Source organism: Periplaneta americana, unplaced genomic scaffold, assembly GCF_040183065.1.
Source record: "Periplaneta americana isolate PAMFEO1 unplaced genomic scaffold, P.americana_PAMFEO1_priV1 scaffold_19, whole genome shotgun sequence".
Classification (NCBI taxonomy): Eukaryota; Metazoa; Arthropoda; class Insecta; order Blattodea; family Blattidae; genus Periplaneta; species Periplaneta americana.
This window is the reverse complement of record NW_027185500.1, coordinates 286524-312016: the sequence shown is the minus strand read 5'-3', so window position 1 is coordinate 312016 and position 25493 is coordinate 286524. Positions and strand designations below refer to the sequence as shown.

The 25493-nt window shown below is 34.8% G+C and overlaps 1 protein-coding gene and 1 long non-coding RNA gene across 10 annotated transcripts in view; one reads left to right on the top strand and one right to left on the bottom strand.

Annotated features, from left to right (window-relative positions):
- LOC138693722 (uncharacterized) overlaps positions 1–9888 on the bottom strand; it is a 136225-nt gene extending 126337 nt beyond the window's left edge. For 2 of the 6 annotated variants that reach the window (XR_011330406.1, XR_011330409.1), the window contains exons 1-2: positions 7604–8090; positions 2814–3787 (exon numbers count right to left, since the gene is read on the bottom strand). This is a non-coding gene — a long non-coding RNA (uncharacterized lncRNA). Of the gene's footprint in view, positions 1–2813; positions 3788–7603; positions 8099–9762 lie in introns of those variants that run through there. The other 4 variants (XR_011330407.1, XR_011330410.1, XR_011330411.1 and 1 more) reach the window with 3 other exon arrangements.
- A 318-nt stretch (positions 9889–10206) lies between these two features.
- LOC138693721 (conserved oligomeric Golgi complex subunit 4-like) overlaps positions 10207–25493 on the top strand; it is a 96425-nt gene continuing 81138 nt past the window's right edge. The window contains exon 1 of one of the 4 annotated variants that reach the window (XR_011330402.1): positions 10207–10393. The gene's annotated coding sequence lies outside the window, so the exon portion shown is untranslated. The remainder of the gene's footprint in view (positions 10394–25493) is intronic. The other 3 variants (XM_069817543.1, XM_069817544.1, XR_011330401.1) reach the window with 3 other exon arrangements.

Here is a 25493-nt window from a genome sequence, read left to right as displayed (position 1 = left end):
TTATCAATTTCTGTATATCACAACTGGTTGAATTGTTTATGCCTTAAATTTAATTAAATTGGTTTGTATTATAATATAGCTCAACTTATGAATGATCGTTTGCGTTTGTAAATTTAATAATCTGATTGGCTATGTATTGTATACTTTTAGTAGAGCCATCGATGTAGCTCAGTCGACAGACTCGCTGGGCTGCTGATCCGGAGCTGCGTTCGGGCTTGGGTTGGATCCCCCTTTGGACTTTGGTTTCTTCGGAGGTTTTCCCCAGCCGTGGGACTGAAGCCGGATGGTCTATGGCGAGTCCTTGGCATCAACCCCTTTGATTTGATTACCTGGTTGGGTTTTTCCGAGGTTTCCCCCACTGAAAAGGCAAATGCCGGGTAATATTTTGGCGAATCCTCGGACCTCATCTCATCTCACTACATCTCGCCAAAATGTAAAAAAAGTAAAAAAATTGTACAAAATTGTAAAAATTGTAGAAAATTACTAAATTGTAAAACTATAAAAATTTGTAAAAATTGTAATTGTAATATTGTAAAATGTTGACATGTTCCACATCTTAAAGCTTCATTGCTCATGTAAGATCAATGGAATAAAATAAATGAATGAATGAACAATTGCATGACATTTTCGTCACAGAACGTAATTCTTTGTTTCAGCAAAGACTTGTGTCAAGAAATAGCAAATTTTGAGGGCCGGGTATAGAAGTAGAAGAGGCAGTGTGCTCCCCTCAGGCTCTGGAGCATCGGAAGTAAAGAAGTGAGTATACTTTGATGTCCTCAAATTTTTGGAGCCATTTGTTGCTGGAAGAAGGTAAAATATTTTTCTTTTCTTCTATAGGTCTAAGCCTGTAAGAAATGTAGATAAATATCCACAACCCAATAGGTTGTTAGGTTCAGCTAGTTTTATTATTAATCTATGTTAGGTTATGTTTAGTGTAGTTTATGAATAATTTAAGTTAGGTTATGTTCTTTTCATTTTCCTAACCTACTAGATTAATCTGGATCTCTACCATAATTTAGATGTATTTGGCTAGTGAAAAAAAAATGAGAAAGATTGTATAAACAAGGCATATTATATCAGATATCATTATTCTTTCCAGTTCGTTTACAAACACCCCTACTCAAAATTCTCCTCAAATTTCTACATCAGCTCTCAAATGTAGGATCTAATAGTGGAGAACAGCAAGAAGCCAATAGGTACCACACTCAAACCTGTTCATTATTATCATAATGATTTTTAATTTTCTTTCAAAACACAAATATCTTACTTTCAGTATTAATACATTGGTGTAATACAAAGACTTATTAAATGTGAAAGGAATGCATACTGTACCATATTGATAAAATTTATGTTGCATACTAATATAACGAGTTTGTTTTGATAAACTCATTTAAGGTGGCTGGATCAGTGTAATGATCGAGACCGAGCTGATTTTTTTCCTTTCACAATATTAGCGAAGTTGCACTTTAATTTATTGTTCACTACACTTATTGTATTCCACAGAACTTACATTAGCACTGAAGCTTGAAGATATAGAGCAACTCAAGAGTTACACAAATTTTTGGAGAGGTGAGCTGAGGCCGAGGATTCATCATAGATTATCTGAAATTTGCTTTAAGGTTGGCAAAAAAAAAAAATAATAACTGGAAAAGGGGGGGGGAAATAAAAACCAACCAGGTAATCAGTCCAAGCCCGAGCGCAACTCGAAGGGGGGGGGGAGATAAAAACCAACCAGGCAATTAGTCCAAGCCCGAGCACAACTCGAAGGGGGGGATAAAAACCAACCAGGCAATCATTCCAAGCCCGAGCACAACTCGAAGGGGGGGGGGGGGATAAAAACCAACCAGACAATCATTCCAAGCCCGAGCACAACTCGAAGGGGGGGGGGGGATAAAAACCAACCAGGCAATCATTCCAAGCCCGAGCACAACTCGAAGGGGGGGGGATAAAAACCAACCAGGCAATCATTCCAAGCCCGAGCACAACTCGAAGGGGGGGGGGATAAAAACCAACCAGGCAATCATTCCAAGCCCGAGCACAACTCGAAGGGGGGGGGGGATAAAAACCAACCAGGCAATCATTCCAAGCCCGAGCGCAACTCGAAGGGGGGGGGGGGATAAAAACCAACCAGGCAATCATTCCAAGCCCGAGCACAACTCGAAGGGGGGGGGGGATAAAAACCAACCAGGCAATCAGTCCAAGCCCGAGCGCAACTCCAGATCAGGAGACAAGCGAGACTACCGACTGAGCTAGAGTGTGGGCTCTATAGAAGTTACAATATATAACAAACAGATTAATTCGATTTACATGCAGATAAAATTCATCACTAGAGTTACAAACAAATATACAATGCAGTGATATGCAATGCACTACACAAATGCCTTACTATTAAATATTTTATCCATAACTGGTATCAAAACTGGTCTTAATTTTATTGCTTTTAGCAACCTAAACTACGGCTTTTTTCACAACACTGAATTAAAAACTTTTTCACATTAGCAACCATAAAATCCATACATTCATTCATTTATAACTTGTTCACAAACAACACGTGACAAAGAAAAGGCGTGCAATTTAAAATTGAATTTAGATACCAATAATGGATAAAATATTGTATAGCACACGAGAGTGAACAGATTTTATGCACTCAAGGAAATTATCGCCCAAGGCATAAAATCCAATTTTACACTCTTATACTATAAATTGCTATTAAATCAATGAAGGAAACATGCGTTAACCTAACTTATGCTGAACTCTCCAAATAAATAAAGTAATTACAATCTTATTATCATATTCCATATGCAATTCCTTACCTTATTAATTATGATTTGTCAGGCATAATGTTCAAACAATATCTGATATATTTGCTCCAAAATGGTAAATGTTAAATTTAAAAATGGTTAAGGGTCTTAAAACTCTACTGCTTGTCTATTCCCCTTGTGTAACATAGTCTCTGTTGAAATATTCTTTAAATCTTGTCTCTAATTTCTTGTGAGCAACGACTTGAGGCATTCACATTTGTTTCTGTGTTGCTCTGTATCTCACTGGTTGGGTTCACAAAGGCAAACGTTCATCACACACTTCCCCATCTCTGTCCAATATCATGTTATCTAGAACACAGGTAGCCTTTTTATTATTTTGTCTACATTCTCAGGTTTAACTGATATAGGTGTATGAAAAATTCTAAATTTGGAAGCCAATAGCCCAAAGGCACACTCTACACTGCTTCTTGCATGTGACAATCGAAAGTTGAATATTCTCTTGTCAGGAGTGAGGCCCCGCTTGGATACGGTTTCATTAGATCAGACAGTAATCTAAATGCCACTATCGCATGAGGCATAGTTGGTCCTCCAGTGTGCAGTGGCTTATCATCTGGAAAGCCTATCTGTTTATTAATTATTTTCTGCCCAAATGCAGAACTTGCAAATACCCCACCATCACTGTTCCTCCCAAATGATCCAACGTCAATGACAATGAAATGTAGATCTGCAGACACAAGTGCCATGAGGATAATGGATGTATACATCTTGTAGTTAAAATATAAAGATCCACTTTTGCATCCTCACATGCTTCCCATCTAATGCACCCACACAATTACGAAACTGTTTCTTTGTTTCAAATTTGTGTGCAATGGTAGCCCAGTCTTCTTTATTTGGGAATACCAAGAATTTCGGCTACAGTGATGAATAGATGGCATCACATATTTCAGGGATAAATCCACTGATAGTATTATGTGCCATCCTAAATCTGTACGATGCAGACATGTAAGTCACCAGTAGCCAGGAACCTTTAAAATAAATACGTTCAATGTTAATTGTGGCGCATTAAAAGTGAGGAATTAACATTAAGATAGATTGATAAGAGATGTGTTCATGTACTTAATTGGGTCAGTTAAGTTTTAAGCACTGCAGAATATTCTCTTGATTCTGTTCTCTGGTCCAGGTGAATGTATTTGAATACCGAATACATGTATTAAGTCGAATTTTAGCTTGAACAGAATGAAGGTAAGTCTTCTCTTGAATTTGTACTGCTAACTGTTTACTAATTGAATCATGAATTGCAGAATAAATTTTTTAGGAGATACAAAAAACTGATTATCTTCAAAAGCGTTTAGTATTTTGAAGTGATTATTTTTTATTAAAGCATAATAATAAATTCTAGTGTATGACATACATGAACTTCAATTTTTTTCTTTACTATTTTCTGGTAAAAAATGTGAATTGCCTGAACATATGGGGTTTCAGCAATTCACTACCAATAACAATCATTTTATTTCTTGAAAACAATTTTTAGGTGAAGAAGACAGAGAAGGCCATTTTTTTATTATAATATATATATATATATATAAGCCAATACATTGAAAAAAGTACACAAACATACTAAATTGTGTCGATACATACTTACTTATGGCTTTTAAGGAACCCAGAGGTTCATTGCCACCCGTCACATAAGCCCACCATCGGTCCCTATCCTGAACAAGATTAATCCAGTCCCTACCATCATATCCCACCTCCCTCAAATCCATTTTAATATTATCCTCCCATCTACATCTCGACCTCCCCAAAGGTCTTATTCCCTCAGGCCTCCCAACTAACACTAACAAATTGTGTGAATAGCACATGTAATTCTTCAAATTCCTGTAAACCTATAAAAAAGAAAGAAAAGCAAACTGACTTTTTATTAATTACCGGTACAAAAAAAATTCAACATGTCCTAAACTGGCGGCCTTACTGCAATGCACTGTGACTTATTGCCACTGTGAAATGCACACTGAGCACTGGATGTGTGGGGTCAGAGCCTTCTTTAGTTACCAGCTGGGGCATGGGTAGGTTTGGCAACGCAGAGTGGAGTGGAGTGGATTTTAGAGTGATATTGTGTTTGCTCATTGCTTTTGTTATACATAACGCGTATTTTTTCAATATTACTTCACGCACAAAGGTAAGATCAAGATTCAGAATAGTGATGTAAATTATTACGGGTTCGAAAATAGTGTTTTATTGCAATCAATTAGCTAGACTTCAGAATACGGCGTAAGTAGGCTACTTACACACAAAGGCTGCCACTTAAAATAATTACAAAAAAAAACATGTTTTTATTGATAGTACGGAGGTAAATAAAAAAATAAAAAAAGATATTCCTTGCACCGAAAATAATAAAATCAATAATGCAATAAAGACGTAAGTTCCTACGCAGTATTCTTAAGTTCCATTCAGTTAACAAATTTGTGGCTAGCAAATTGACAATGTTTTGCGACTTAATGGTGTTTCATCTGTGAAAGGTTTAGGATATATTTTAATATTATCTTATGCGATTATCTATCGTGTTTTTCTACAAATATTTCAGATGCCTAGAAAGTGCTGTGTGCCTATTTGTCGTAGCAACTACAATACCAAAACAGATGGTTATGTCACTACATTTAGATTTCCTGTTGATCCTGAACAAAGGCAGAAGTGGGTTAGAAATATAAAAAGAGGCAATTGGGAACCCCAGAAAGAATCTGTAGTATGCATAAAACATTTTTCAAATGACAGTTTTTCTAAAGGTGATACATTGTGTGATTCCAAAGGAAATGTTCTTTTTGTACCTCCTAACAGAAAATAGGTATTTGCAAAGAAACTCAGCTGAGCGACTTTATTGATACACAGCAGGCGAGATCCTACAACTCTCCCTTGAACAACATTTCTGCCGGACTACAAACCACAAGTAAGACTATAAAAATGCAGTTTATAAAATATTTAATGTCTACAAGAATAGTCAATCACTTTCTGTCATTATTAATAACAGTAAAAATTGTCAAAGACTGCAGCCATATTATTTTCATTTACTGTCTTGTTTTTATCGCCAGCCACTTAAAATTAAAAAAAAAATAAAATAAAAACATACTTGTTTTTTTATTGATGGTACAAGGGAAAATAAATAAATACTTAAAGAAATGTTACTTGTACCAAAAATAAATAAAATAATGACGTACTTTCGCAATACCCTATTCCAATCAATTAACCATTATGTGGCTAGTAAATTGACAATGTTTTGCCGCTTAATGTTGTTTCACCTCTGACATGAAAGGTGTAGGATATCATATGCATTTTAATTTCATGTGATTTTGTCGTGCTTTTCTATAAATATTTCAGATGTCCAGGAAGCCAGTTTTAGTTTGAACCTGGCCAATCACCATAACAATACTGTTATCCTAAATTATTTGTTAGATGAATGTAGAGTATCCAACGCCCACTGAACGAATATTTCACTTTTATCACTGCCAATGTTGCGCTATAATTGTATATGCAAGATAGGCTATAACAAAAACCTAAACTAACTAAACCTAACCTGTCAAAGCAACAAGTTATACTAAATATGTGTAAAATTGGCCTATGTCTTTATAGTGGGTGGGACATAAGTAACATTGACCAAACCGACAAAGTGATTATATGCATCTACAAATTATAGATAGTTCTGACGTATAGCAGGCATTCCGAATCTTCAACAAAACTGCAACATTTATGGGATCACAAAACAGCTGTTTACAATGACTTCGAAAACCAACGGCGTAACTTTATTGATATAGCAGACGAGACCCAACAATTTGACTAGAATTCTGATACACACAAACCACAAATAAGAATATAAAAATGTGGTTATTTAATATTTAATAGAATAGTCAATTACTTTGTCATCCATAACCGTAAAAATTCCCAAAGACTGCAACCATTTTATTTTCATTTACTGTCTTGTTTTTTATCACCAACACGCATTTAGTTTATAATACATCAACAATTAACGTTTGGTACGACCGTAAACCTAATTCCATCGACACACACTTATATTGTAACATTAATTTACATTGAAAATCGGCATTAGCACAAACACGTGTACTGTACGGTCGGCCTCCGGGTGACAGTTAATTATAGTGTTGCCGACGTATGGCCCCGGCTTGTAACTAAAGAAGGCTCTGGTGGGGTTCCTTCACCCCTCAAAGGCCTATGTATGAATATTACAACTATATGAATAACTGAATTTGAGGAAAACTATGACTTGTTGGCTTTCTGCAGTTCACGATTCAATTTATAACAAAGAATAAATGCACAGTGTATTAAAATATAGAAAACCGAAGGTGCTTATAAAGTAATTCGTCCTGGGCAATTTATTTTAATGCATTAAGAATAGACTTAAGTTATTTCTTAAATTTTCTGTGGAACAAATAACAGCAACCATGAGTATTTCTATAACTTAAAGCAAAACCGTCAAGAGTATATGGACACATCTCATATCAATTTATCAATATTAGTGTAAATAAATATGTCCATTGTTAATTATTGTGCATTAACAGTTGCGGTAGTTATTGATACTAATGAACTGTTATATATTTCGTTGCTGTATTATTTGAAATTGCTATTCCATATATCAAACTGCACTCAATGTATATAAGGTTATTTAGGTCTTTGATAGGTTAGAGTGTAGTTTAGGTTAGTTTAATTTAGTCTTAATTTGTCCGAATTTATTTACGAAATTTATTACTAACTTATTACTTTCCACAAAAGGGCATGAATACTTTTCGTTATGTCAATACTGAATGTCACTTTCAAACCTCCAATTAAATGCTTACCTCAAAGTTACAGTCAGTCAGCCTTTCTTCAAAACTTATGCTTCTCCTGAAATTTGTGTGCCCAACATCTATTAGTGGCCTCACTTTCTCTATTATTTCCTTGTATGTATTAATGGACAAACGATAATAATATTTAAACTTTTCTTCGTCATCCCACAACGAAGGTACAAGCTGGTGGAACTCTCCCAAGCTCTCACGTTTAAGAAATATTTCTCTTGTTCACTGCGATCGCCTACTTCTTCATTTTCTCTTCAATTCAAATATTCATGAATGAAAACAGTATCTTCACCTGAGCTGTCGCTATTCATTTTCTACTGTTCAAGTGTTTACGTTTGAAGTGAACCGTTGCTTAGCAACGGTTTGAACGATCTCTATTCTCTGTCGATCGATATTCAGTGTGACATGGAAAACAAATTCAGTCGATACCTCTACATGGCAGCCGGTTGCACTTTGTCGATCGATGCTCTATATATCTTCGAACATAATGCTCGAAGCTATATATGACTACAACCACTGCCATCGTGATCTAATACAGGCCGTAAGGCAGACCACGTGACTCGCTTAACAGCTGATCGCGAAAGGCGGTCTTTCAACCATATGAATTAGTTGCAGTGCATGAAGAATAACATATATTTCTCTGAAATGCAGTGTAATTGCGTCAGTAAAATTTTAAACAGTGATTGTGAGCCGCTTGAGACACAATTTACTTGCAATTTAAGGTATAATATTATTTTTGGTGTGAAAATTACGTTGTTGCAGGCAAAGTTCGTATGTGTAATACCTGCCTTTATTTCGATCAAATATTGCGCCCTTATGTGGTTAAGTGAAATTTTGGTCTTATAAACAGTAGGCTAAATATGTGTAATAATATATACGTGAAAGTGAAACATTGACTAGCATGTAAAGTAAGTTGTGATTAGGCCTAAGTGCAGCGTTACCAATGTTACTCTTGTCTAATCCATTATTGTTAGTTTACCGTATTTGTCTTATTAAATTTAAATTATTGCTCCCTTTTTATTTGTGAATAACCTACATTATACGAGTAAATAATACGACGTTTGATAATATACACAATTTGGACTAAAAACGAGATACATATAGTATATTACAAAAAATTATACCCTATAGTTTCCATTACTGTTACAGTATCTAGAATTGTAATTAGTTGAAATAAAGCACTCATGCTTCATTACGAAATTCTTGCACATTCATTTATGCACGTTTCAACAATTTTCAGTTGCATCGCACGCATATTTTAATGTGTTGAAGTTATAGGTTATGTTTATTCTATCAGTACTTGCCTTATTTCCATATTCGCAATTATGCATTATAATTAAGCATAACGCTACGTATAACTCATAAATGCAATTTGTCTACACTTCAATTGTATTTATTCGTTTCATACGGTACTCCAGTCTGAAGTCTGATTAGTGTAATATGTTACTAGGGCTAAACTAGCGCTGAGGTAGTTCTCTTCGTACTCATACATCTTGCATATACAAATTAGTTCGGTTCGTTCAGGATTTTAATATGCCTTGCTTATAGGATCAAATGCATCTCCACAAAAAATAAATTCAACTGTTTTCAGTTCAGAAATTACCGGAACTATACCTCAGCGCTACTAAGTAATATAACGTATGTACATTTCATAGGAGGGACTGTGGTGAATTTTCTGCCTATAAGTAAGGACGGTAACCGTGTTCTGAAGTTTATCCTAAAAAATATATTCTTCTTTGTTAAATCTCAAAACCGTTTTCGTTCTCAACTTAAGCCTAAAATGTTGACGCAGATAGGTTATGTTAACATGGTAAATTCTCTTCACATAAAAATAACACAGTTTTATTTATTATTCCTGCCACATTATGCAACACATAAATGGAACTTATGCACATATTACATTGAATAAAAATTTAATTGTATTATTTATTTGTTCCCTACTATACTGGGTTGTAATGAATTGTATTTATCTAACCTACCAGATTAACACACAACTGTACATACACTAATTTCATAGGAGGGACTGTGGTAAATTTTGTACCTACAAGTAAGGAAGGTAGATGTGCTAAATTAAAATCACAATAAAAATAATTCTTCTTTATTAAATCTCAAAATAGCTTCCATTCCAAACTTAAAATGTTGATGCAACCAGGTTATGTTACCATGTAAAACTCCGTTCATATTAAAATAACACAGCTTTATAATTATTTCTGCAACATATTATGCGATAAGAACTGTGAAGGGGTCTTATACACACATTACACTAAATAAAATTGAGCGCCGACACGCATTAAAGTAATATATTTCACTCAGCTCCGTATACTCAAATAGAAAAGCCCGACTCATCGAGTGACGTCACACAACCTGCATTGCGGCCTGGTCTAGATCACGATGGCAGTGCTACAACGTAATTGTATATGACAGGGAAGGGTAATACATTTCGCATCAATTTTTTGTTTATCTCAATATTTGTTATCTGGAATTCAGTATGTGATACTTTAAGCAAAATAATATAGAACATTTATTAATTTGAAATTTTCTGTAGGTATTTTACTTGAAAATGGGGACTTTTTGCGTAGCATTTGGAGACTTTCAGCATTATCGTGTTGGCAGCAGCGGTAGTGCGAAGTATAATATGAATATGAATCAAATGAACAGAAATAAATTAATTTAATTTTATACAATGAATCGACCGGCAGTAATTCGGAAATTAGACGACACTGTTGTTAATCGGATAGCAGTAGGAGAAATTATACAGCGCCTCGCTAATGCATTGAAGGAAATGGAAAACAGGCAAGTTTTTTTTTTTCTTTTAACTTCACAGGTTATGTTGTTTTAAGGATATTATAATTACAATGTATATAGTTTACCAAAGGTTGCACTAAAGTATATCCTTGCTACCACATTATACTTTTAAATTTCAGTAAGAAGCCTACTAGTGGGTTACTTTATGACGCTGTATCAACATCTCAGATTATTTAGCGTCTGAATGAAATGAAGGTGATAATGACGATGAAATGAGGGGCGCGCTTCCAAACAAGGGCAGTGGCATTTCCCCTAAGGTTAGAGTCCATTTAGGTGTGTGTGTATTAATTGAAAAAAGATGTCACATAAACATGCGTCCTATTTTCAATATTTTCTAGCCCCTAATTTTTTATTAATATACAAACACCTAAACTGAGGTCTAACCTTAGTGGAAATGCCGCTGCCCTGTTTGGAAGCGCACCCGTTAGTTTTGAGTAAATGCAAGATAAACGTATCAAAGTCGTATGAAAACTCCGAATTACCAAGTATCATTAGCCTGCCTATGAGCCCTGCAGACTTTGCGCTTGAACTTAGAGATACCACAGTTCTATTGTTTGATAGAGGATTAAATAAAGATTACAGAACTACCTGTAACTGAAAATTCAATTTTTGAGAGATAACGGCAGTATTATTCTAGGGATGCGATTTGCTCCTATTGGGTTGAGGAGAAAAAACCTCGACCAGATAACTTGCCCCGACCGGAATTCGAACCGGGCCACCTGATTTCGCGGTCAGATGCGCTAATCGTTATTCACACCGGCCAAGAGGCCTACTATCTAGCGTAAACAGTGCCACATGAGGCGCAGAAGTTACATCTCTCCCCCTACATGTAGCTATATCATTTCAATTCCATTGTTTTCCACTTGTTAAAGGGAATCACAACACAAAAACATATTAGGCCTATATTTAGTTTGTCATATAGTTAGGTAAACTAGTGCTGAGGTATCAATGGTTATTAAAGGAGAAAAATTCGCTCAGGCGCCAGGGATCGAACTCGGGTCCTTGGTTCTACGTACCAAACGCTCTGACCACTAAGCTACGCCGAAGTTCAATCCACAGCACCGGATCGAATCACCCTTCTCTAGTGTTTTTTCCGGTGCTGTGATTGAACTTGCGTAGCTTAGTAGTTACAGCACTTGGTACGTAGAACCAAGGACCCTGGTCCGATTCTCGGCGCCGCACAGTGGTCTAAAATCCATATTTAGGAGGACAATGCAGAAAAATGACATGTAAAAAAAAATGAAATTAAATCCTTAAATTATTTTTCCTATACAAGTGAGTAACACTCAATTGATTACCTTAATCAGCGGAGGTGGCTGCATAGCGAGATAAGAGGCCGGTAACATACCACATTTCGCACCCAGCATTCTTACTCAGCAAGCGCCGCGAGTCTGCCGTTTTCCTTGTGCTGTAACTCTGTTGTAAGTGGTCGATTCCATTCATATTTAGTATCAATATGTCGAGTAGTTCTTTGGGTATGTAACACTGTTTGTTTTTGTTACATTTAATGTTATTATAGTATGTAAAATTAGCATGAATGGACACGGGACAAAATATAAATATAACCATTGAGTGCAGATTTTGCTAAGGTAGAGAAAAAAAAAACCCCTTTGGTTCGTCCAAAAATGATTTTTTTTTTTCACTTCCTCCACTATTTAAGTTACCTCTATTTTAAATCTAGTCATAAGGTGCGCAGATTTGCGGAAGTAATAATTTTTGAGCACTATTCTTTCGAGGTGCAGTAGTGCAATTTTTCTCGTTTGCAGTTAAACCTATTTCAATATCTGTGAATCGAATCTGCTTTCGCAGTATAATACAGGGAATTCAAGATGACAGCTTGTTAATTATATACCAAATAAGCTTCCCGAGTGCCCAAAAGGTGCAATAGTATCTAAAATGTTACATTTCCCCCCATAAGATAATTTATCGTTGGAGAGCAAGAGGATAAGGAATATGCGTTTTTTAAACGAAATGGACATTGGCTCAGTGAGCTACTTATTAAATTAGGTTATCCTCGTGATAGTAATGAAAATTTATAGAAAACTTACCCCTGGAAAAAGTCGTGTCTGCCCAAAAAAGCTTTTCCATTACAGCAAGTATGAGGTCGAAACAAAGACAATCCAATTAGAGCTTGTATACAAAACAAGTTTACTACCTCTAACTACTGTGTAAAATTTCATAAAAATCTGTTAAATAAGAGAAAAGTTACTAATTTTGTCTAATTGTGCCCCCTATAAGGAGTAGTTCCACTTATACCAATGTAACGAGAGCTTGTACACAAAACATACATGCTACCTGTAACTACTGTGTAAAATTTCATAAAAATCTGTTAAGTAGGAGAAAAGTTACTAATTTTGTCTAATTGCGCCCCCCCCCCCCTATAAGGGGTGGTTCCCCTTATACCAACGTAACGAGAGCTTGTACACAAAACATATATGCTACCTGTAACTACTGTGTAAAATTTCATAAAATTCTGTTAAATAGGAGAAAAGTTACTAATTTTGTCTAATTGCGCCCCCTATAAGGAGTAGTTCCCCTTATACCAACATAACGAGAGCTTGTACACAAAACATATATGCTACCTGTAACTACTGTGAAAAATTTCATAAAAATCTGTTAAGTAGGAGAAAAGTTACTAATTTTGTCTAATTGCGCCCCCCCCCTATAAGGGGTTGTTCCCCTTATACCAACGTAACGAGAGCTTGTACACAAAACATATATGCTACCTGTAACTACTGTGTAAAATTTCATAAAATTCTGTTAAATAGGAGAAAAGTTATTAATTTTGTCTAATTGCGCCCCCTATAAGGGGTAGTTTCCCTTATACCAACGTAACGAGAGCTTTCATACAAAACATATATGCTACCTGTAACTACTGTGTAAAATTTCATAAAAATCTGTGAAGTAGCTGAAAAGTTATTAATATGTCCGCTAAATTTGCATTCTGGACCACTGTGTGCCGGAGTGAATTTTTCTCCTTTAATAACCATTGTAACCATAACAGATCAATTCTGTAGGACCAAAAGTTAATCTTTACATAGCGCTGAGCTAATTCCTGTGTGCTTACACACCTTGCATATATGAATCTGTGACAGGTTAGGTTTGATTAATTTAGGCTTTTGTTATGCTTTGCATATACGATCAATTGCATTTCCACAAAAAAATGGCCAAACTAGGCTACCTCTGAGGTAGTTTCCTTCACACTGCGCTTATACACCTTGTATATACGAATCTATGAAGGTTAGGCTTGGTTAGTTTAAGCTTTTGTTATGCCTTGCATATACGATCAACTGCATCATCATAAGAAATCATTTTTAAATTAAACGATTTTCACTTCTGAAATCACTTGAACTATCTCAGTGCTAGTTTCACTTCAAAAATCCTGGTAATTTGGTAGAAAAAGTTGGTCAATCTGAGGGACATCAGTGACAGGTTGGGTATGGTTTGTTGAGGTTTTTGGTACGCCTTGCATACTTATACGTTTTTTGATAGGCATATAAAAAACTTGAACAAACCAAACCTAACCTGTCCCAGATTCTACATGATGTCCGCCATATTGACCAACGTTTTATACCGAATTATCAAATCCCTTATAAATTAGACGAATTTCACTTCCGAAATCACCGGAACTACCTCAGCTTCAGCACTAGTTTCACCATATAGTTTAACATAGGAAGGAATTACAATCAGTTTAATTCAAACGTGGCACCTGTACCTTCAAAAACACGCGAGGAAAGAGGGAGAAAAGCGAGTAGCCTACCTGATGACATCATTGGGCTCAGCTGCCGTTGACAACATTGCATACATACGCCTGTTTCTATGCAGATATATAAATTGCATTCATTTTGAGATAAATTATAGTGTGCTATGGCTTCAGGGATCCAACCATCCACCGCTGTGGAGTAACAGTTAGCATGCCTGACCCTGAAACGATCGGGCCTTGGTTCAAATCCTGTTTGGGACAAGTTACCTGATTGAGGCTTTTTCCCTCAACCCATTAAGTGCAAATGCTGGATAACTTTCGGCGCTGGAACCTGGACTCATTTTGCTGACATCATTCAGACGCTAGGTAACCTCAGCAGTTGAAAAAGCATCGTAAAATAACCCACTAAAAGAAGTATCCAACCGTACCAGTTCAAACAGGAGAAATGCGATTTTGATAATATGTTGTTGTTGTTTTCTAATGCCAGGAGTTTGACAATAAAGTCATTTGACCTCTTGCACTCCAATATTTTTCAAAGATATTATCATGGCCAGCCACTGAAGCACAGATTTTGAGGTGTTGCGAATCCATTTCTTGGTTTGAGTTGCACAATGGGCAGTTAGGGGACTGATATATTCCAATTCTATGCAGGTGATTTTGATAATATAATTATAGTGATAATGAAGTGGAAACGTTAATAATTGTTGGGAGGGCACGTGGAAAGGGTTGATGTAAATATGTCCGTTGCATTGAAATGCCAACAGATATAGGGTTCCCAGACATCCTGTAAAATATGGGATCATCCCATTTTTTGTTATTGCGTCCTGTTTCCCGAGAAAAGTCTTCGGGACAGCTTTCTGTCCCGTATTTTAGAGTTCCAAACTGAGAAAAAACGGAAAAGTTACAATGTCGCACTTCATCATTGCAGATGACTGTAGATGGTCTGTTATGAAACAATATTATTGTGAGTTATTAATTTCTCAAGGCGAGTGATGGCAACACCAAACGTTTAGATGAAGTCTGGGTGGATGTTTTTAAAAGTACTGAAGGAGAACTCTCAAATTTGAAGAGAGTAGTGGAGTTCATTATGTGTATCCCTGGAATGAATGCGTGTGCCAAAAGATTATTTTCTTGCATGAATGCTCTATGGACTGATGATAAAAATAAATTGTCTGTAAAAACAGTAAAATCAATGCTTGTAAAACCATTCTTCAGTGAGGACTGTGTTGCTTTTCATGACATGATTCTTCAAAATAAACAATTGTTAAGTGAAATTCATTCTTAGAGAAGTATTACAAGGCCAGGGCTGATTGATTTATAAGAATATTGTCACATGAGTAACTTAGTGTATTTTGTAACTATTTCTGTAATAACTTAGTAAAACCAATTTGAAAGCAACTTACATAAGGAAGCTTAAACTTAATGCAAATAACTTATGCTCCCTAACAATTTTGTTTACTATTTGTTTACTTACTCTTAGTTAGTTGGTAAAGTGTTTGTGTAGTAAACTTCGCTACATACACAGTTTGAAATATTGGTATATTTGGTGGATGTGCATATTAAACTTACTTAATGATAATTGATAAGTGTCCCGTATTTTTTTTCCGATATGTCTGGGAACCCTGAACAGATAATGAGTGTGTTATGTAGAAATGTAAAATGTGAGAACTGTAAAAACTGATACCTAAGGGTGTGTTACTGAAAACTCTTCCTTTAAAAAGCTTAGTATTTTGGATAATGATGTTCTAAATTTGACCTGCCATAATTTGAGCGCAAAAGACAAAAACAATAGTAAAAGGTGTTTACTTTCACCAAGTAACCCTATAAATAAAACTTGGTATTATGTAAGTTACAAGTTGTGTAAATTCATAACAGTTATTGGACACAAAAATCGAGTTGTCATACCATTTGTCCGGATTATCGAAAAAAATTAAATTGTTTTCAGGACTCTTAATGTCTGGAATTTTGTTCATTGCAGTATTACATTCTGAAATTTCATATATATATATATATATATATATATATATATATATATATGTATTCACATTCAGTGTCCTTACTGAATATATTGCATGTTAATACAGAACTGGACTTTGAAAATGGTGCTGCATTGTACCAAGAATATTGCCTATTGAAAGAGATGATGCCGATACTGAAAGATCTACCAACTCAAGAACGCAGGGACACTGTTTTGAAGATATGTAATGTGCCAAATTTGGTATGCAGTTTTTGATATATAGGTAGAAAGACAGTCTGAGATAAGTGAAAGGTTAGGTTTTTGGTATGAATTGTGTGTTTGGTTTTTGGTATATAGATATATAGGCCTAGATAGTCTTCGTAAGGTCTGAGAACAGTTGGAGGTTAGGTTTGGTTTGGTCAGGTTTTTGGTAGAGATGTATTGTGTTGGTAATATCCTGCTTTAAACAAGAGCAGATGGATTCTTTTTTGGAATGCAATATTGTGAAATTGTGTTGATACTGTATTATTCTACGAACGCAACAGTGCCTGGCAAGATTACAGAGTCATTGTTGGCCTATAAATGCTCTCAAGCAGTAAGCAGTCAGTTTCAGTTTGCTGAACAATCTCTCACAGCTGACAGTGGAAACTGAAATGGGTAGCGTTATTTGTGTTGCAATGCATAAAGTGGGGACACATCATGTTCATGAAGTCCTTCAGACCTGAAATTTTCGCAGTGTGAGTCGAAAGTAGCATTCTGCAATCCATTCTGCATTCTGTTACGCATCAGTATCACAGCTGTAGTTTTCGTCCGAATTTCTGCACTTGTTTTTTAAGGTGCTACATAGTATGTTGACTGATATCTAGAAGGAACCCGATTTGATTCGGCTTCTTGCAGCACAGAGACCCTTTTGTCCATTTCCATGTGAAGGCAGTTGAGTGATTCCTTCATGACTTTCTCCATGTTTTGTCTAGCGGTTAATGTGATGTATTTCCAGCTCTCGCCAGGCATAATTTTCTTTCGTCTTTGACATCTCTCAACCTCAACATACCCATATCACTTTTTACAGGGAGCAGTTGACTAGGTTCCTCTTTCGACATGAAAGTTATCTCTGAGACCTTTCGTATCCAGGGTGGCATCGTGCAATTTCCTGCAGCCTCTTTTGAGCTCGATCAATTGAAATAAGTACTTCGTTCCAACAAAATTCTATAGGAAAAACAAAAAACATGGAGGCTCATGTGTATTTGTAAAATAAGTATAGAAGCAATACCATTTAGCCTACATTATTTGATAATGTTGAAGAACATTTTGAAACTAGCATGGTGGAATTCTCGAGTTTGAAACGAATTATAATCTGTATATATAGGACTCCCAGCAGTAATATCAGATCCTTATTGATAAATTGGATTTAATAATTCATACTTTGCGAAATAGAAACAAAAATATTATAATCGTGGGTGATATAAATGTAGATTTTTAAAATAATAATAATAATAATAATAATAATAATAATAATAATAATAATAATAATATTACTTGGAAATTACAACTAGTATTAAACACACATGGCTTAGAGGCAATAGTAAATGTCCCAACAAGAATAGGAAGCAGCAGTCAGTCAGCAGTTGGTCAAATAATACTAAACAAGGATTTGTGGAACTACAGTTCTAATGTAATAACAACTGGGTTCTATGATCATGAAGCTCAAATCTTGCAGTTACATCTAGAAGATAGGAATAAAAATAACTATAATAGTTCTGCTGTATACAAGAAAGTAAGATCCTTTAAGGAAGAAAATATTCAGTATCTAAATCATCTACTTGAGAAAGAATCTTGTAACTCCATATTCGAACAAACTTCAGTAAACCTTGCTTATGACGAATTCTTTAAAACATTCAATTATTATTATGAGACAGCTTTGCTTGAAATTAATATCAAATTTACAGACAATACAAAAAACTGGGTCACTGCAGGGATAAGGGAATCCGGAAAGAGACTAAGATTTCTTAACAAAATATTAAAAGGGGGGAATGTCTCAAAAACGTTTAAAGATTATTATTATCATTACAAGAAAATTTATAATAAAGTAATAAGTCAAGCCAAAAAACTGCACAATGATAAATTTATAAATTCAGCTGGGAACAAGTCAAAAGCTATGTGGAAAGTTATTGAAGATGAACTCGGACAAAATAGTAATGATATAAAAAATATCAAACTAAAATGTGATGTGGAGAACTATGTGACACCAATAAAACAGCAAACATATTTAACGATTATGTAGGTATTGCAGAAACTGTTATGGATAACAGCACACAGATTAAAAACAATAATATAACAAAACACAAGGATAATTGTAATAGCATATATAACAAAACACAAGGATAATTATAATAGCATATATAACAAAACACAAGGATAATTGTAATAGCATACGTCTAAATTCTACTAATGAAACAGAAATTATGGAAATTATTAAACGACTTGGGAGTAAAAGATCAGCTGGCATCGATGGGATTCCAGATTTTCTTATCAAAAGATGTTTCCTAAATATAGTTACTCCTATAACTGCCATTGTAAATCTTTCACTGTCAACAAGCCAGTTCCCAGATAAGCTTAGTTTAAAGATGGCAAAAGTGAAACCCTGATATAAAAAAGGACCACAGATGGAAGTTCGAAATTATAGACCAATCTCCTTACTCTCTGTTTTTTCTAAGATAATTGAAAAGGTTATGCACAAGAGGCTTGTATCATTTTTAACCCAACATAATATAATTGTTGAAAACCAACATGGATTTTGTAAGGGTAAATCAACTAATACGGCAACTATAAACTTTTTAAAAAGAGTATATGAATCTATTGACAAGAAAGAAATAGGAATAGGATTATTTTTAGACCTCTCAAAACCATTTGACCTAGTGGATCACACTATTTTGTTGGAAAAATTAAAAGCTATTGGAATTAGAGGCTTGGCACACAGTTGGTTTACTTCTTACCTGGAAAACCGTGAACAAAGGACAGAGATCACTTGTAAAGAAAATGGTAAAATAATAAATTATCTGTTTAAGAAAAAATGTATAGGTATGGTGTTTCACAGGGCTCAATTCTCGGACCAATTCTATTTTTGATATATATAAACGATTTAGAGTCATACATCAGCCATGGAGAACCAACTTTCTTTGCAGACGATACCAGTATCTTTTTATCAGGACGTCAATACCATGCGTTTTCTTACAGAAAAGACTAGTGGAATGGTTTGAGAGAAACACACTGGTAATCAATAAGTGGAAAACCATAGCCACTTCTTTTCATCATTCACAAAACAATCATTCTGAGTGGCCAGTCATAGAACATCAAAATGAAACAATTCAATATTCTTACAGTACAAAATTTCTTGGTATATAGCTAGATGAACATTTAAAATGGTCTGTACACCTTCAGGAACTAGGGAAGAAATTAAGTAAAATTTGCTTTGCCTTGCGATTACTAATAAGAGCATCATCTATTGAATCTGCTCGCACATTGCACTTCGCATGCTTTCACTCTATCCTAACGTATGGTATAATCTTTTGGGGTAATTCACCTACTGCAATCCAAATATTTAAACTACAAAAGAGAGCTATTAGAGCCATAGTTCAAGTATCTCAAACTACCAGCTGCAGGCCAGTCTTAAAAAAAATACATACCTTGTCATTACCCTGTATTTATATTTATCAAACTTTAAATTTTATCAAATGTAATTTGTATAGCTTTCTCAAAAATTCAGACACACACCAGCACAATACAAGAAATAAAGATATTTTTACTGAAAGTTTTAACACAACTCTATATAAAAAGTTTCATTCATGCTGGTCTTCGTATGTATAATGACCAGGGAAAGGATTTATATGTAAATACATATTTACTTATAAAGCTAATATAATTTATATTTTGCATTATCTTTATGTTTCACAATGTGTAGGGTTGAAAAATCCTACTTTTATTTTCCATATTTTTCCATATTTTAGAGTTTAGTACATATTTTCGTTAATTTCCATATATTTTCCATATTTCATATAAAACAGTCCATATTATATTAGGTTTAACAATAAAACAAAACAAAATTCCATTAACTTTTAAAAATACATTTCAACAATAGAGATTTAAACACATGTTCAGTAATCCCTTTAACATCAGAGTTATTTGAAAATTAGCAGTCCTATCAACAATGGGAAAGTAAGTTACAAAACTGTATTAATTTAATTTAAAATTTTTAACAGACTTCAGTTGTGCAGCTCAACAGTTAAATGCCAGAGTACACATAGGTTCAGTTTTGTAAATCATACTATAAAGACGGTAAATATGCCAAAAGTACGTCATTCAGTCAATTTAAAATCAAAACTAACAAGTTACATTTCAGAATTTAAAGAAGATGGTTTATCAACTGACAATAAAATATTATTTTGTAATTTGTGTCAGTGTGCAGTATCATCTACACAAAAGTTCCTGGTGCAACAACACATTACAACTAGTAAACATCAGGCCAACAAACAACTAAATTCCAAGCAGAGACAATTGTTTTTAACACAACCAACAACATCGAATGTAAGATCTGAGTTTAACATCGACCTGTGCCGTTCTCTCATCTCTGCTGATATTCCTCTCTACAAACTAAAGAATAAGGTCTTCAGGGAATTCCTTGAAAAATATACTCAACATACAATCCCGGATGAGTCAACACTTAGGAAGACGTATGCTCCATCCATCTACGATGAGACAATACAGAAGATAAGAGATGAAATTAAAGATAGTTCAATTTGGGTTTCCATTGATGAGACTCCCGACAAAGAAGGTAGACTTGTTGGTAATGTAGTTATCGGTTTGTTAAGTGAACAATATTCTGAACGAATTCTTTTACATTGTGATGTTCTAGAAAAGTGCAATAACAAAACTATAGTTAAACTGTTCAACGAAGCTATGGGTATCCTGTGGCCAAAGGGTATTATGTACGATAATGTGTTATTCTTTATTAGCGATGCTGCCCCTTATATGGTCAAAGCTGGACAAGCATTATCTGTTGTATATCCTAAATTGACTCATTTTACTTGTGTGGTGCATGCATTTCATCGTGTGGCAGAAGTGGTCAGAGACAATTTCCCTAAAGTAGATTTGTTGATTTCATCAGTGAAAAAAGTATTTCTCAAAGCTCCCAGTAGAGTTAACGTGTTGAAAGAAATGTACCCTGAAATTCCATTGCCACCAAAGCCAATTTTAACTAGATGGGGTACATGGCTAGAAGCAGTTGAATATTATGCCGAACATATAGACTCTATTAACAATGTTCTCCTTGCATTGGACTCTGAAGATGCAGTCTCAATTGATACTGCGAAAACAGTTACCTGTGACATAAGTGTGAAGAATGACTTAGCTCACATTCAGCATACATTTTCATGCATCATAAAAACGCTCAAAAGTCTCCAAAATAGGCACCTTTCACTATCTGAAAGTTTTGAAATTATAAATAGTACTGTGGAACAACTGAATCGTGGTAGAGGTAAAGTTGCAGATGCAGTAAGAGCTAAGGTGGACACTGTACTTTCAAAAAACCCTGGATATGAAGAACTACAAAAGGTTGTTGCTGTGATGAGTGGTGAATCAACAGTGAAGATTAACTTGGACTTATCCCCAGCAGACATTGTGAAATTGAATTATGTACCAGTTACTTCTTGTGACGTCGAACGCTCTTTTAGTCAGTATAAATCTATCCTCAGAGACAATAGAAGAAGATTCACTTTTCAGCACTTGAAAGAAATGTTTGTAACCTATTGTTATGGTAACAGACAATAAAAATTGTGTTTTGTTGAAACTACATTGGAAGATAAGGTACGTCCATTATATTTTTTGTTTAGTTTGATTAAAATGTACCAATATTTAACGTACATAGTCATTTTTTTATAATTTTAAGTCCATATTTAATTCCATATTTTGGTAAAAATCCATATTTAATTCCATATTTTGGTAAAAATAACTACATATATATTTACATATTTCATATATTTTTAGTCCATATAAATCCGTTCCCTGATAATGACCTACAAAATTATCTTAAAGAAATATCTGCACATCAAAAATTTAAGAAAGCTCTTTACAAAATTTTAATCAAAAACTGCTTTTACAGTATGAACGAATTTATTGAAAATTGACATAACTGAATAGAAAGAATGCCTTACTTCAAAAATTTTACTTCCTCTTTTCCAGATCCTGACTTCGAGAAGGATGTCTTCTCATGAAGGACACATTGGTCGAAATTGACTCTAGACTGCTAAATGAAATGTGATTTGTCTTGTAAAGTGTTATACCTGTTCTTGTGGTTGTTATTTGTTAATGTTGAAATTGTGTATAATTAATGTTGAAATTATTTATAATTAATGTTGAAATTTCGTATGTTGTATTTTAATTCTGTTGTAGCATAGTAATTATGTGTCACTTTTGACATGTCCCATATCATGTATGTGATCAGTTGGCTGCAGTAAATGAATATGTATATGAATATTAAAACTGATTACTGCTTGATATGAAGTTCAGACACATGATGTGTAAGATAAATAGCAAAAGCCTAAGACAGTGCTTTACAAAACCACTTTTAGGAATGGTCCTGCTTTTTGTGCCTAAAAACCTGGTCATCCTACAAGAAGCTTGTGTACAGTATAGGTAGCTGTCATGCATCACTTCTTGTTCTCATCACCTGAAGTATCTCTTCGATGTACTTGCTGATGGGCCTTACAGCTTCTTCTGTTGCACGCCACATACACATAATTTAGTCTCTAAACACACACCTTCATCTCAAACAGCAGAAATAACTAAAATGCTTTCTCAATTAATATCACTCAATAAAAGAATTGTATTCCAATGGATACCATCCCATTGTGGAATCCTGGGAAACGAGAATGCGGATGCTTTAGCAAAGAAGGGCAGCACTGCTACTTACAGACCTGTTACTAAATCTGCGTTTTACTCTGTGAAAAGATTTATTAAATCTACATACTTAGACTTTAACAAACAAAATTTGATAACACAATCACAAGGGAACAAATGGAACTCTCTGCATCATAATCCACAGTTAATTCCCGATTTACCACGCAAATCGTCTGTAGCTGCATTTAGATTGGCAACAGGCCATGATTGTTTGGCCAGACATCTGCATAGAATTTGAATATATCAGTCCCCTAACGGCCCATTGTGCAACTCAAACCAAGAAATGGATTCGGAACACCTCAAAATCTGTGCTTCAGTGGCTGGCCATGATAATATCTTTGAAAAATATTGGAGTGCAAGAGGTCAAATGACTTTATTGTCAAATGCCTGGCATTAGAAAACAACAACAACATAATTTTTGACTCCAACTTTCAAACCACAGGAATAACAAATTACAGTTTTTCTCAGTGCTGTGTTTCAGCAAGTAGACGAAGAAGATTTCGATTGTTCTGAAAAATGTCGTCATCAATAGATCTGTTTTGCTACATGTATACCCACCAGTGATTGCTACAATTTACAAACATTGCCGAGTTACCTCCTTAATTCTTTGACAAACACCACTTCTATGTCCAGCATTATTGTAGCATTGGGATCAATAATCTCATAATTATATCCATTTCATCCACTTATAGCTTGCTTCAACCAAGCTCTCCTCATCCTTCTGATTCATTTCAATGAAGCCAAGGAAAGACTCTCCAACAAATAGACTACTGTTTTTTTTTTCTCAAAATCAATTTCCATTTAGCGTATCTCAGACAATTGCTCTCGATGTGCTTGATCAGGACTCGAGTAAAACATTAACTTGACTTCAAGTATGCTTCTTAGTAACCTCTGCCGAACGTTGATTGCCATTAGGTGGATGAATTCATTCTGAACCCTTGGTGAAAGCTAAGATGTTGATTCAGGATGTTTTTCTTTTTGAACTAGTTGTTTCATGACAGAATCAAAGAGGTCAGGAAATTACTCATTAAAAAGCCATCAGGCATCTGAAATGCTTTGCAGAGGTAAGTTTTGTGTGTGCTATAGGGGATTTTACGCAATGGACTCTCCTCAAGATTTCACGCCACTTTTTCAAAGTACTTGAACAAAATTGGAGTTATTTCTTCGTCACTTTGTCCATTGTGCAGTCTTCAGGAAGAAATGGGTCAGAATCATTTTCAATTTTTCAATGATGCTCAGTCCTTTCCTCTAAACCCACTTTGTGTGGAAAATATTGGAGAGGAAGAGAGTTAATCAATGGCTTCACTGCTAAAATTAACAACAACACATTTCTGCGGAAAATTCATTAAAGTAGTGGAGAGGAATTCAAAATCAGTACCATTACTGCTACAAAAGCTATTACAATTGAAGGGTTTTTTGAAAAAAAAAATCATAGTCCAAAAAAATACAAATTTCAGATATTAAGCATATGGCGAGTGTATTGTAGCACCATCTACAGAATTAGCCTAGTTGTTGGGAAAAAAACACCATAGGCCTATGTTGTAAGAGTGGAAATTTTCACTGGTTTTCATAAAACAACCATAGTTCAAAGAATTTTTTTTTTGTGAAAACAGTCATTTTCCAGTCAGGACGATTGTAGCATTTACAAACATCCCTTGTGGTCACTGATTGAGAAGAAACTGCCTTCTGAAGGATGCACTGAAAGGAATTGTGAACGGGAGAAAAGTTCTGGGCAGAAGAAGATATTACATGATAGACATTAAGATATGTGGATCATATGCGGAGACTAAGAGGAAGGCAGAAAATAGAAAATACTAGAAAAGCTGGGTTTGCAGTGAAAGACCTGCCCCTGGGCAGAACACTATGAATGAATGAATCACCTTGAAATATGCATTCAATTTTAAACTGTAGTAGATTCGCTGCAAAAACCACCTCAGAGAAAAATACTTTGGCACGTGAATTGTTGTATTAGTTATGGTCGTTATGGAGTACTGTATTGTATTGTATTTATCAACATTCCATGTATTCGTACATTGCTTCACAGCTAGAATATGGAACAAGTCAAAAAGCTTAACACTACTATAAAGTCTTAATTCATAGTTACAGTCTAGTGGAAATATATACAGAAGAGGTTTACAATATAGTGTACTAGTACAACACAAAGTTTTAGTATCAATTTCATGAAGCGTTGTTGAATGTCATGAATTCACCTACAGAATAGAAGGCGTGAGAAATTAGGTAGGTCTTTAATTTGGCCCTAAATAATCTTATGTTTTGAGTTTCATTTTTATATCGATAGGGAGGCTATTAAAAATTTTTATACATCTTGATTATTTTAAAAATTTTTACTGTCATATAACACACTCCTTTTTGAAAGCACGATAGACTTGCCGATGGAGTATGAAAGTCATCTTTAGGTGCAGAAGTAATGCCATGGAAGAAATGTAGGCAAGTAAAGAAACAGGAATAAATAAAAA